This window comes from Spermophilus citellus (assembly GCF_964194105.1).
Source record: "Spermophilus citellus genome assembly, chromosome: 5".
NCBI lineage: Eukaryota > Metazoa > Chordata > Mammalia > Rodentia > Sciuridae > Spermophilus > Spermophilus citellus.
This window is the reverse complement of record NC_138186.1, coordinates 111,591,244-111,603,563: the sequence shown is the minus strand read 5'-3', so window position 1 is coordinate 111,603,563 and position 12,320 is coordinate 111,591,244. Positions and strand designations below refer to the sequence as shown.

At 31.9% G+C, this 12,320-nt stretch overlaps 1 pseudogene across 1 annotated transcript; it reads right to left on the bottom strand.

Annotated features, from left to right (window-relative positions):
• Positions 1–5,206: 5,206 nt before the first annotated feature.
• Positions 5,207–6,457, bottom strand: LOC308649456 (serine/threonine-protein kinase VRK2-like; annotated as a pseudogene). The gene has a single exon. The product of its transcript is annotated as a serine/threonine-protein kinase VRK2-like (transcript).
• Between the last annotated feature and the right edge of the window lie 5,863 nt (positions 6,458–12,320).

Here is a 12,320-nt window from a genome sequence, read left to right as displayed (position 1 = left end):
GAACACTAAAAGAATGTACTCATAACTGGAGCTCATGTTCAGGGAAATAAACCAGCCACTAAAGACACCAACTGCATAATTCACTCATAAGTGGAATCCACAAAAGTTGATCTCATAGAATGAGAGTAAAATGGTGGGTTACTGGTTACCAGAGACTAGAGAGTGTAGAGAGGTAGGAGAAATAGAAAATGGTCGATCACTGAGTAGTAAGTTGGTTGGATGGAAGCTAGAAATTCACAATAGAGGGACTATAGATAACAATTATATATCATATATCTTAACAAAAGTATAAGAAATGGTTTTGAATATTTTTACCCTAAACAAATAAGAAATGTTTGAGGAGACAGATATGTTTAACCTTATTTACACATAATACAATGTAGAATGTATATACTTATTGAAACATCACTTGGTACTTCATTATTATGTAAAAATGTTAATGTTTTTATGTATCAGTTTTAAAATGAATTTAATTAAAAAGAATGTACTCCTGTATCTATTGTCAACCAATAATGCAGTTAGTAATCATATTACATACCTTTAACATAGATTTTTGTCATCTTTAGAGTATTAAGACATTTGAATTCTTTATTTTTTTCCTCTTTTCTTGGTAGAGAAGGCATATAAATTGCATATTTCCATCAATATCCTGAAAACTTTAATTCAATTTAACAATGGTCTTGTGTGTCCTCTATAGAAATATTTTCTCCTTAACTTGACTTTATACTTATCAATGTTGAATCATGCTAACTACTTCTTGCTAATTACCATCCATTCATTGCCAGACAAAATTTTAGTATTTTTAAGATTTTTTAGAGACTTTTTTTAATCACTACATAGTTTCTCCTTCATGAATGTCTACTATTAATATGGTTTCAATTATTACTCCTTGAACATAAATGTCAAAATATACTTTGTACTTTTTAATTCCAACATACATACTTATTTATTATTTAAACATTAAGTTTCTGATGTCAAATATATTATCATTTTATACAAAGTGGTTCTCCATCTGCATGCTCTGATTTTGTTATTTGCAAACTTATTTTCAAATGTATATTGATATATGTGGTTATAATTATATTCACATTTAAAACATGCAATACACATTAGCTCATTTTAAATGAAAGATAAAAATATTCAATGTAGGAATAATCTAAGATGAAACATTTCTAGTTTTACATTATATTTTAGTTCCCATATATTTATAGTGGAAGGACAACTTGATATTACATCAATTTGATTTGAAATAAATTTTGTTGCTTTTATCTTTTGAAGTATAAGTGTGTATTTTTGTGTGTATTTATCCTTAGATAACTTTGAAATGGAAATAATATGATATTAACTGACATGTTAATATTTTTGGATCAAGGAAGGAAAACAACTTTCCTTAATTTGCATTATCTGCATTGAGCAAAATAAAAGAGCATTGATTAAAAAAATATAAAAAGTCTCTGGATAGAATTTTAAAATAACTGCTTTGCAATTGATCAAAGTTATATCTCTTTCTTTTAAAAAAGTACATGCAAATCTTAAATTTGCTTCATTCATTTTTTTGTCATCTACTCAAACTTGTAAGTTTAGAATCGTTTCATGAAGTGAGACCTATATTTGGAGAATATTACTGAAGTGATTTAGATAATATTTAAGTAATACTTTAAATTATTTTAATATCCCATAATCTAATTTGTTAAACTATAATGTCAATGCCATTATTTTACTTTTATATTTGTAAAATATAAATTGATTTTAAGCATGGAAATGTTATTTACAATTAAAACTGAAGGAAAAATATTAAAATCAACTTTAGGTATTAACAGCATTGGCATAATTTTTATTACTGTTATTCAAAATGTTTATTTCATTGGAAAATAAAAGTTCAGGTATTGATATGAAATCTAAGTATAGTGATATTGACAGTAATTGTTGCTCAGTGTTTCAGTGAATACAACATTTATCCATAGCTGTTTAAAAACAAAATATGAAATTTCTATTACATATTTTTTTACACTATTTGGTTAAGTATAATGTTCTTTGTTAGCACCATCTGTGCAATAGGTAGAAATATCATAAATTTAACTGAAAGCTTCCCATATTTAATTGGAAGAAAGATTATATCATAATTCTGAATGCTTAGTTTGTTGTTCACCTCTGCTACTTTCTACATATGTGATATAAGAAATGTTAATTAAATTTCCTGAAACACCTTATTTGCATGGAAATTCTTAAATATTTATCTAGAATACTTAATGATGCATCAATTCACTCATCCTCTAAATTAGATTATCAACCACTACAATGTGCTATACTAATATGTGTTAATTTAAAGTTTGAATGGTAGAATGGATCACTAGAAGCATTAGAATTTTAGAGAAAAGATTAAGATAATTTTCTGATGCAGAGGTCTCTACTGCATGTTAGACTTGTGGATCTCTACTAAAATGTTCAGGTTCTCTTAATTTAGAGGTCCTCTGCTGTATGTCATTCAACATATAACCCTGTAATATGATAATACATGTAGGTGTCATCATCTGGCCCTCTTCATATTGTCTTTTGGAAATTGGATCTACAAGAACTAAAAGTATAAAAATGCTGGCATTCTGGTTACTTCCATGCTGTGAGAAATAAACTTTCTTTCTTCATTGACTCAGGATTTCAATGTCTTCTAATACCATCCATCATATACTCACCAGCTGACTTTTTAGCTTGCAAGTAGTGTGAAAACTCAGACTTTTCTCAGTTTTGATATATCCTTGGTATGTTCTCATTTTACAGATAATAAAACTAAAGCTCAAAGAAACTCAAAAAAAAAACAAAAAAAATAGTTTGCAAATATGTGAGAATTACTCACTGTATCACCTTAAGGATACTTTAATTAATTTTACCAGAGAACAGGAAAATGTTTTAAGAGAAAATGAATTATGAACATTTTTGAATCAAAAATCAGTGTTTTATTCTGGTTTTTAGTTTAGTCCTGTATTTAAGTGTGTAGCTTTGCTTTCAAGAAAAATGTTTACAAATAAACTCAATTAACAATAATAATAATGTCTGGCAAAATATAAAGTGCAGTTTAATATAAAATATTTTATTCAAAATTGAGGAACCCAAGAAATCTCAGAAAACTTAGCTCTCTCTAATGTTTTTCTAATGAAAAAGACCCTTCCCAACCTGCTACATTCCCTTGTAGTCTTTATGTTATTAAGTACTCTTAAGATGGTGATTGAGAAATCTTACTAACTTTTTTTTTTAGTCAACTTTTTCACTGCTGTGACCAAAGACTGACAAGAAAAATTCCATTAGAGGAAAAGTTTATTTGAGGGCTCATGGTTTCAGAGGTCTCTGTCCATAGGTGTCCAGCTCCCTTCTTTGGGGACTGATATGAGTCAGAACATCATGATTCAAGTGTTTGGTGGAGGAAAGGGCCCAGCACTTGATGATCAGGAAGCAGAAGGAGATCTCTGCTCAGCAAGAACAAAATACAAAACCCAAAGGCATATTCCCAGGGACCCATCTCCTCTAGCCATACCCTATCTGCCTACAGTTACCACTCAGTCAATCCCTGTCAGGGAATTAATTCACTGATTAGATTAAAGCTGTCATGCTCCAATCATTTCACATCTAAATCTTCTAACATTATCTTATACATGATTTTTTTTTTTATTTCTAAAGCTTTATAATTAAAAGACAAACATCCAGATAAAAATAAGTGAAAACACTTGGAAAGACATTTCTCCAAAGTAAGTAAGAAATGGCCACAGGAGGAAAAAATGCTCAAAATTATTAGTCATCAGATAAATGACAACTGTAATCACAATGTACTAATATACATATTGCAATGGCTAAAATCTAAGGCTAGATTGACAACACCAAATGTTTGGGAGGGAGTGGAATGACAACTATAACATCATGGTGGCCAAAATCAGGAGCAGCCCAAGTGTCCATTAATAGGAAAATGGACAAGTAAAATGATGATTCAATGGAGGACTACTTAGCAATGAAAAAGAACAATTTATAGAGCCATGCGTGAATACAGGCAAATCTCAAACACGTGGTGAAAGATGATGAGCACAAAACACTGCTCACTGTAGGAACGCATGCATATGAAATCCCAGAAGAGGCAAAACTCATCTAGAGATGAGAATCAGAATGTCAGAATAGGGCTTGCTTCTGAGGGACGGGCCTGACAAGGAAAAGGAGCAAAGGATTTTCTGGAGTCATAAAATCTACACTAAAAATCTCAAAATCTCACTGCCAGTTTAGCCAAAATGAATCCGTTTCTCTGCTTGAATCCAGGTATCAATATTATAGCTCCTCCCTGCCCAGATACCCAGTGACACTGGTGAACAGGAAGATTTGAGAAATATTCTCACTGAAGAGTTAGCATTTCTCAATTTTGTTGCCAAGCAGTAGGTGTCTTTAATTTTATAAATTGGAACTATAAAATACGTATTTGAAGTGGATTCCGTTTACATAATCTCAAAACAACAAACAATGCTACTATGTACATGAGAATGAGGTTAAAGATTCCTCCCAGCACTAAAAGAAGTGCTTCTCTTTGAATATACTTTGCTTGCTGGCTGGCTGAGGAATACATGACTACTAGGCTTCTAATTTTTGCCTTAGCTGCCAGGAAGTCCATTGTCAAGTTCAGTGCTCAGCTCCCTGATATATTAATTTTTTTTCTGGGACAGAGGGTGTAAAAGGTGGTATTATAGTATCCTGTTCATATTGTGAACCACTTTAAATCATTTGGGGAAAATAGTGACATATAAAACACATAAAATGCTGGCCAGTTTGACAAAATTAAATATTTTTTCAGTCTAGATATAAACATATCGTATGCTTCTTTTATCAAAAATGGTTGGATTAGGAAGGATTTTTACTGTTGCTTAAATGAGCCTTCTGCAAAAGTTTTATATGCCACTATCCAGCCAAATAAATGATCAAGTCATGTAAAAAATCATCACTTTAAAATACAACCTACTGATAGGGAAACACTTCACTTATGTTTAATTGTAAGGGTTACTTACACTTGAAGAACCAATGTAAAAGTACGGATTAAGTATGTTAAGAGTCCCTCTTGCATCATAGATGGCATGAGAAACTTAAGTGCCCTTCATTACATTCTTAGGATAAAGGAAGAAAACACATCAGTACACAAATGTGCTCACTGTTACTTTTCTGCAATAACTAGTGTCGGCTGCCTTTATTTTTTATCAGCGGGATAGGATATCTTCTGCCCCTTCTCATTTAACAAAACCATACAACCTTGGACCTGAGCTGCTTCACTGTTCATGGATCCCATCAATTTGTCCTCCTTTTGCACTCTGCTCCATGTGGCCAAGGACTCAGCACTTCTCTCATTGTGAACTCTTTCTGCTGACTTTTCTTGCATCTGACTAACTTGCTTTGTCACAGCCTTTTGCGAATCATCTTTTTTATTGGGTGGAGAATACACACGTGCCCTCTGGCCTTCAGTGGAAAACTCCAGTGGTCCTAAGGGTATTCCACCAGGGTTCAGAATTTTCTTGAGCTTTTGATAGTCTGGCTTTTCATTGTAAGCTAAACTATAAACACATGCTAAAAATTCAGCTATTTCACAGCAACTGCTTCCAGATGGAGCCCACTTCAGCACTGACCCAGGTAGCTCATCCAACAGATTTGTTTTAGCAGTCTGGACACCACAGGGTCCTTCAGGTTCTGTTACCAGGGAAGTTTCCCACATGACCACCATAGCATGCAGTAGCCTAGGATTTCAATGTCAATTCTTCTGGACAGGGCTACTCCCTTGTGGGCATCCAAGCTGGTAAACTCTATTGTCCCATTGTGGCCTTTTCTAGGATTTTCCTGATACTGTTTGTAGTTCCCATTGGGACAATATCTGTAGCAAAGTCCATAATCTGCAAGATAAACCTGATCTGGATTTTTATAACCCAAAAGTAGATTGGCTGCTTTTATATCACCATGAACATATTCATTTTCATGTATATATTCCAGTACATCTAGCATTCTGATACCCAGGTACAGGACAGTTGACTTTTTAAAAGTACCATTCTGGTCTGAGATCTTCTGTAAATCTATTCCTAGTCTTTCCATTACCATAAATCTGTAACTTCTCCCCTGGAATTCAGTCAGACCATTTCCATAAAACAAAGGAATTCCTAAATAATCAAGTTGTTTGAGTTCTATCCACTTTTTGATACAGTCTTTTTTTTTCAGCTCTCTGATAAAATTTAAGTTCTGGAAACAAGGGACCATTTTCTTGATATTCCACTTTTATAACATGTTTTGCATCTCTGTCTGGTTTGTTTGTGGGGAAATCTAAATATATCAATCCAAATCCTCCAGAGCCAATCATTTTGCCCAGCACCCATTGTTTTCCTTCCACATCATCCAGAACCTTGCCTTCTGGAAGTGGAACAGGAAGTTTGTATTTCCCATTTCTTCTTGGTGGCATCACTCTGAGCAGCTCACCACACAGCCCAAGCCTCTGGAACCCCTATACATGAGTTTTTGAGGAACAACTTCCCTCTAAACTATAACAACAGTTGAATATGTGCTATTCCAAATCTCTCTGAAAAAATATATAATAAAATAATACATACTTTTTATGTTTCCCAAATCTGAAATTTTCTGTATTTTTAAATATATTTGGCCCTAGGAGCTTTGTAAATGAAATAATTATCCTTTTATACACTCTACCAATGTAATATTGAATATATACCAAGAAAAATTAGAACAGAAAAAGTGATTGACCATATACTATAGAAACAGAATATGGTAAAAATTACAACATTTTTTCTGAAGTTCTAATAATACTCATGTTGTTAAGATGGTCAAAGTTTGTAATTTAAGAAAATCAGTTTATCCAACACTGTGACAATGTGATAATGAGTATAAGGGGATTTGACAAAATCAAAAATGTGCTTTAATTTGTAATGCTTGAGTGAAGAGAAACCCTACAGCCATGTGTTTTGGAATGCCTTCAGGGAGGGAGGCTGTCTCTGTTCACACTTCAAAGGCCCACTCTGAGAAGACACTCTGACAACAGGAAGTCAGACGAGTAGAAACCCCTAAAACTCAGGGAAGGAAGAGATGTTAGCTGTCAGTAAAAGGAAGTTATATTATCTCCACACACACAATGTAATTTTTGTTTTACAAGAAATATTGGAGGGAGCAATTATTTGAAGTAGGCATCATCAAGTAGGGCCAAAGAGAAATTGTGGACCAAACCTGGGGATCATGCCTTGACTGAAAAATCATTTCATAACTTAAAAATAGTCAGAATGGAAGGCTCCACAGGTTTGTAAGTCACAAGCTACTGAAATATACTCAAAAGAGCAAGTTTCTGATGACATGGGAAAACTGATGTTTGATAGTTTCATAAACCAAATGCCAACTTAATTGTCTTTGTTGCTTATTGAATTTATTTTCATAAATCAGATGCAAAACACATGTCCTATATTTCATGTATTGTTAACAGTACAAGATATGTGAATGAGAGCTGTTTGTGGGTGAGGAGGGGTAGAAAAGATGAATCCGGAATTATTTCATGAAAACAATTAGATACAAAATGTAAGAGGAATACACTTAAAAGAACTCATTGGAGGATCATGTCAGTGCTGTTCAGAGATATATTTTTTAAATTCAGAAAAAAATATGAAACACAAAACATAGTGCATTAGAATCCATTTCATTCTACTACATATTCTATAAAAAATATGAGAATGTTTTAATAGAAAAACAAGAGGGTTTTTTGTTGTTGTTAACATCATAATGGTAGTGCTTTCTAGAGATAAAAAAAAGGCATCTAGATAGGCACTGGATTCTTTCTTCATCGAAAAATAACCTGGTTCTCCCAGTCCTCTTCAACAATGTTCACTTATTTCCCATTTCTCTTTGGGATATTACCATTTTAGGTGCAGGGTATAACAAGAACTGAACAATTGCTGACTACATAAACATACATGACAAGAAAAGATGAAAAAAGAGAAGGAGAAGAAAAGGAGGAAAAGAAGGAGAAAGAAAAGAAAATGTAAGAAAAAAAAAGAGAGAAGCACATTGAATGTAAACATAACCATGGAGGGAAGGTTAAGTGGAAAGAGCACATGAAGAGAATAAATCTTAATTTGCCTCTATTATACACAATTATATATAACAACCCGAAAATTGACATAAAATAGAAAGATTCAGTAAATATATACAACATTCTGCTTAAAGAAGAGTTCCTCTTCATTCCACCCACCTACTAAGAAAAATGACTCTTACAATTTTTCCTAGAAGATTATCCTATTGTTTCCTAGTAAAACAGAAAGAGATTATGGAGAAGGAACCTATGTGAGTGCTCTGCTGTCTCCACAGACATTCCAATCCAAGTGCAACACAAAGAGAAGACCTACAGATCTCTATCAGATTGCTGAGTTCTTCCTACCTGTCCTTGGCTTTATCTATAATAGGTGAGCAAACGTTACTGTCATGTCATCTACCTCTCCATACATCGATGACTAATTGGTTATCTTGATACTTCAGCTTTTTAAAAACTTTATCTCTTTTATTTACTTTTTTGTTTTTGTTTTTGAGGCACTGGGGATCAAACCCAGAGTCTCAGAAATAGTGGGCAAATGCTCACTCATGCTTGGGCAAAATCCACAAAGCTACACCCTCAGACCTTGAGCTTGTTGGTAGCTTCAAAGCTGTGAACTTGTGAATTTGATTTTTGTGTGGCTCTTTGTTGTTGGTATCATTGTTGGTGCTATAAGTGGAACACTTTACAGTTTTCTACATCCACAGAAAATCCAATCAGTCTATTGAAAGTTCTATATCATTTTAAAAGGTTTATTTTTAGTTAGTGGGGTTATCATAGTATATTGTAAGATGCTGTTTGATAATCTGAACTAAAAATCATAATTTGTTCATCACATACTCGTTTGGTGTACTGTAGAATCTTTCAACACATGTACTAACTTATTTCTTCAATTTTCAGACTATCTCTTCAATTCTAAAACATCTCCTCCTTCATTTGTTGTGTGGATATAGTCTATAATTCCGTGAAAGAAGATATGTGACAACTTGAATGTATTCCTCTCTTCATGTATATGACTCTATCAGATAAATCATTTCATGTTTGTCTTTGTAAAACATATGGATACATATGTGTATACAACCCACTGCATTTTGTAAATAAGCTCTAGCTATTGGTACAAAAATATGGATTTTGTTATTCATACATCCCATAAAACAATGTGTTAATATTATTTTAAATATGAATTTAATTAATTCTTGAGACTCCTATGTATACATAAGATAAAAATGTTTTCTTAGCATACAGTTTCAGTAAAAGTACAAATTTGAATGTGTATCATTTTAAAAAATGTTCTATATTGTTTTGTGACTGGTTTTAGATAAACACTGTGCAGTAATCACTTTATAGACAGAGTGAAGAGAATAAAAAAATATCTATGAGAATGTTAGATAATTGGAAGATAATTAAGTTAGAAGATTGTTCTTTTTGACTATGGGTTATCTCATTCATTTTTTTATAACTCATGAATATAGAGAATGTTGAACTAGTTCAATACCTATTATGCTTTTATTGTCACTGCCACTAAATACATAGATTACTTACTCCCAGAAAGTGATTATAAGGATGAGTCAATCAATATTTAGAAACCTTGCTTCTCCTGCTATAAAGTTGGAGTGAATGAAGTTAGTATTATTCCTATATTTTATATTCTTAATTGATATTTGAATGTCTGGACATATCTCTCAAGTTCCTGGAATCTGGGTCAAGGTCCTGTAACACTTTTACAGTTTTCTGCTTATTTCAACATTTTTAACTTCCAAAATTCACTAGCAGGCTCTCTCCATTAGAGTCAAGAAAAGTCATTCTCTTCCCTTCATTTCTACATGTTGATAGGTTTTCATTTAAACTATCTACAGGGTTGTCATACTTTTTGTAAGATCTCCTTTGATTCCTCTTGCCAGATTGTCAGTTGGTGATTTCAAATTGCTACTCTTGGCTTACAATCTTTAAAATATTACTTGAGTGGAGAGTTCTATTTTAACTTCCCACCGTCATTCTTCATGAACGATTTAAATGTAATATTGACACTTTCCATATTCATTTAAAATATTATATGCACCCTCTGCAGTTCTTCATATTTTTGCATGAAATGATTTTAAACATAGGGATATATAATTTTACAGATCATTCTTATCAGTGTGAGCTTTCCCTGACAACCTATTAATCTTTGAAACATTTTGCCCAAACATACAATATACTGTCATAGAAGAAGTTGCATTCATAGCTTCCAAATTTATTTGGGCAGAAATAGAACATCATTATAGACATTTATCATTTTTCACATACTTAAAATTTGGTAAATGGAATGCATCTGGGTTTTCTTTTGGGTCATTACAATTAGTACCTAAATGATACAAGTATGAAGTATCACTCATCAGATTTGATCATGAATTAATGTACTTTTTACCTTTATAATATTTAATGTAATATTATAATATTTACTTACAAAAACCTTTATAATACTGACAAGTGAAATATGTGACTGGGCATCTTTGATAGTAACTTGAAACATGTAGCTCATTATTATTCATTGAACTCATTTGTTTTTAATAAACTGCCAAAATCTGCATGAGGAAAATATGTTACAAGTTTATGGGAACATTGCAATTTCCTCACCTCTTTGCTTCTAGTACCCTAATAGAGTAATTTATATAGAGAAGAAATATGGTGAATGGATATTGATGAAGTAAACATAAGAACAAATGATTGAATTGGTTTCATTCATATTATTTCAAATATTACTTAAATGAAGATCCAAGTTTTCATTCCATCACTGATTTTTCATAAAAGATTGAAGAGTTTAGGATCTTAGGTTCCTCTTCTGAAAGATTAGAGGATTAGGTTCATTCGTTTGGAAGGTTGCTCTAAAGCAGCCAATGATCTTTACATTTCTTCAATAGACCTAAAATTCTGTTTCAAAATTTAATATTTATTTTTTCTATTTGACAATTAGTACTAACATGTTATTATTCTTTGTATTTTATTTCAATGTTGACCAAAACAGAAACATAATAAACAAAATTCAGTGCCAAGTTAGGATAAAATACAAGAACTTATTCTCAGATATTTTCTTATTTTTAGTATTTTTTTCCAAAGAACAGCTTTGTGTTTCTGCTTATGTGTTCACTATCTGAATTTTATAATATTATTTATAGATAAACATCTCTGTCTATAAAACAGAGAAAATGTAGCTAGCTAAAACAAGGATTGAAATCAAAACTTAGTAAATATAATATATTAAAGAATATTTAAAATATAGACATATATAAAGGCTTTTGGATATTAACCCCAAAACATAGGTAAAAAACACAAAAGCAGACCAGTAAGATTACATCAATCTAAAATGGTTTGTACAGCAAAGGAAACAACAGAGTAAAGAGACAATCAATTGAATGGAAGAAAATGTTTTAAAACTATACATCTAATGTGGGGTTAATACATAAAATGTATAAGGAAATCAAATAATCCAAGAACAATAAAACAAATAATTTGATTTTAATAAAAATCTGGCTAAACTTTCTCCAAACACGTGAACATGACCAACCTGTTAGAATGAGTATTTTTAAAAAAATTTAAAATCATTTTTGGAAAGGATTAAAAAAACAAAAGTTTTGGAGAGGACATATTGACAGAAATGCAATTTATTATAGTGATTATAAGCAACAGTAAGGAAGTACACCAACATTTCAAAATAGAATTACCATTGATAGAGCAATCATACCACTAGGTATAAAACTACTGGAAATGAAATTGGTATGTTGAAGCCATATCTACAATCCTGTTTTCATTGCAGCATTGTTCAAAATAGCCAATATGTTCACTCAATCTAAGTGTTCTTTGTTGGTGAGTGAATACAGAAAATGTGGCACATATGCACAGGGAGCACTATTCTGCATACAATGAAGGACTTTGTGTCATTTGAAACAATAAGGATGATCCTGGAGGATAATATGTTAAGTAAAATGAATGCAGCACAGAAAGACAAATACCACCTAATCTTGCTTGTACGTGGAATCTTAAAAATTTGAATTCATAGAAATAGTAGAATGGTGGTTACACCAGGTCTGAAGTGTTTGAGGACTTTAGTTAAGATGTTGTTCAAAGGATATGAAATTTCAGTTAAATAGAAGGAATTAGTTCAAGAAATATTTGTCTAATATGTTAATATTAGTTAATAGTTAATAATGCATTATTGGAAAATGCTGAGATTGGAGGTAAAGTGTTATTACCACAAAAA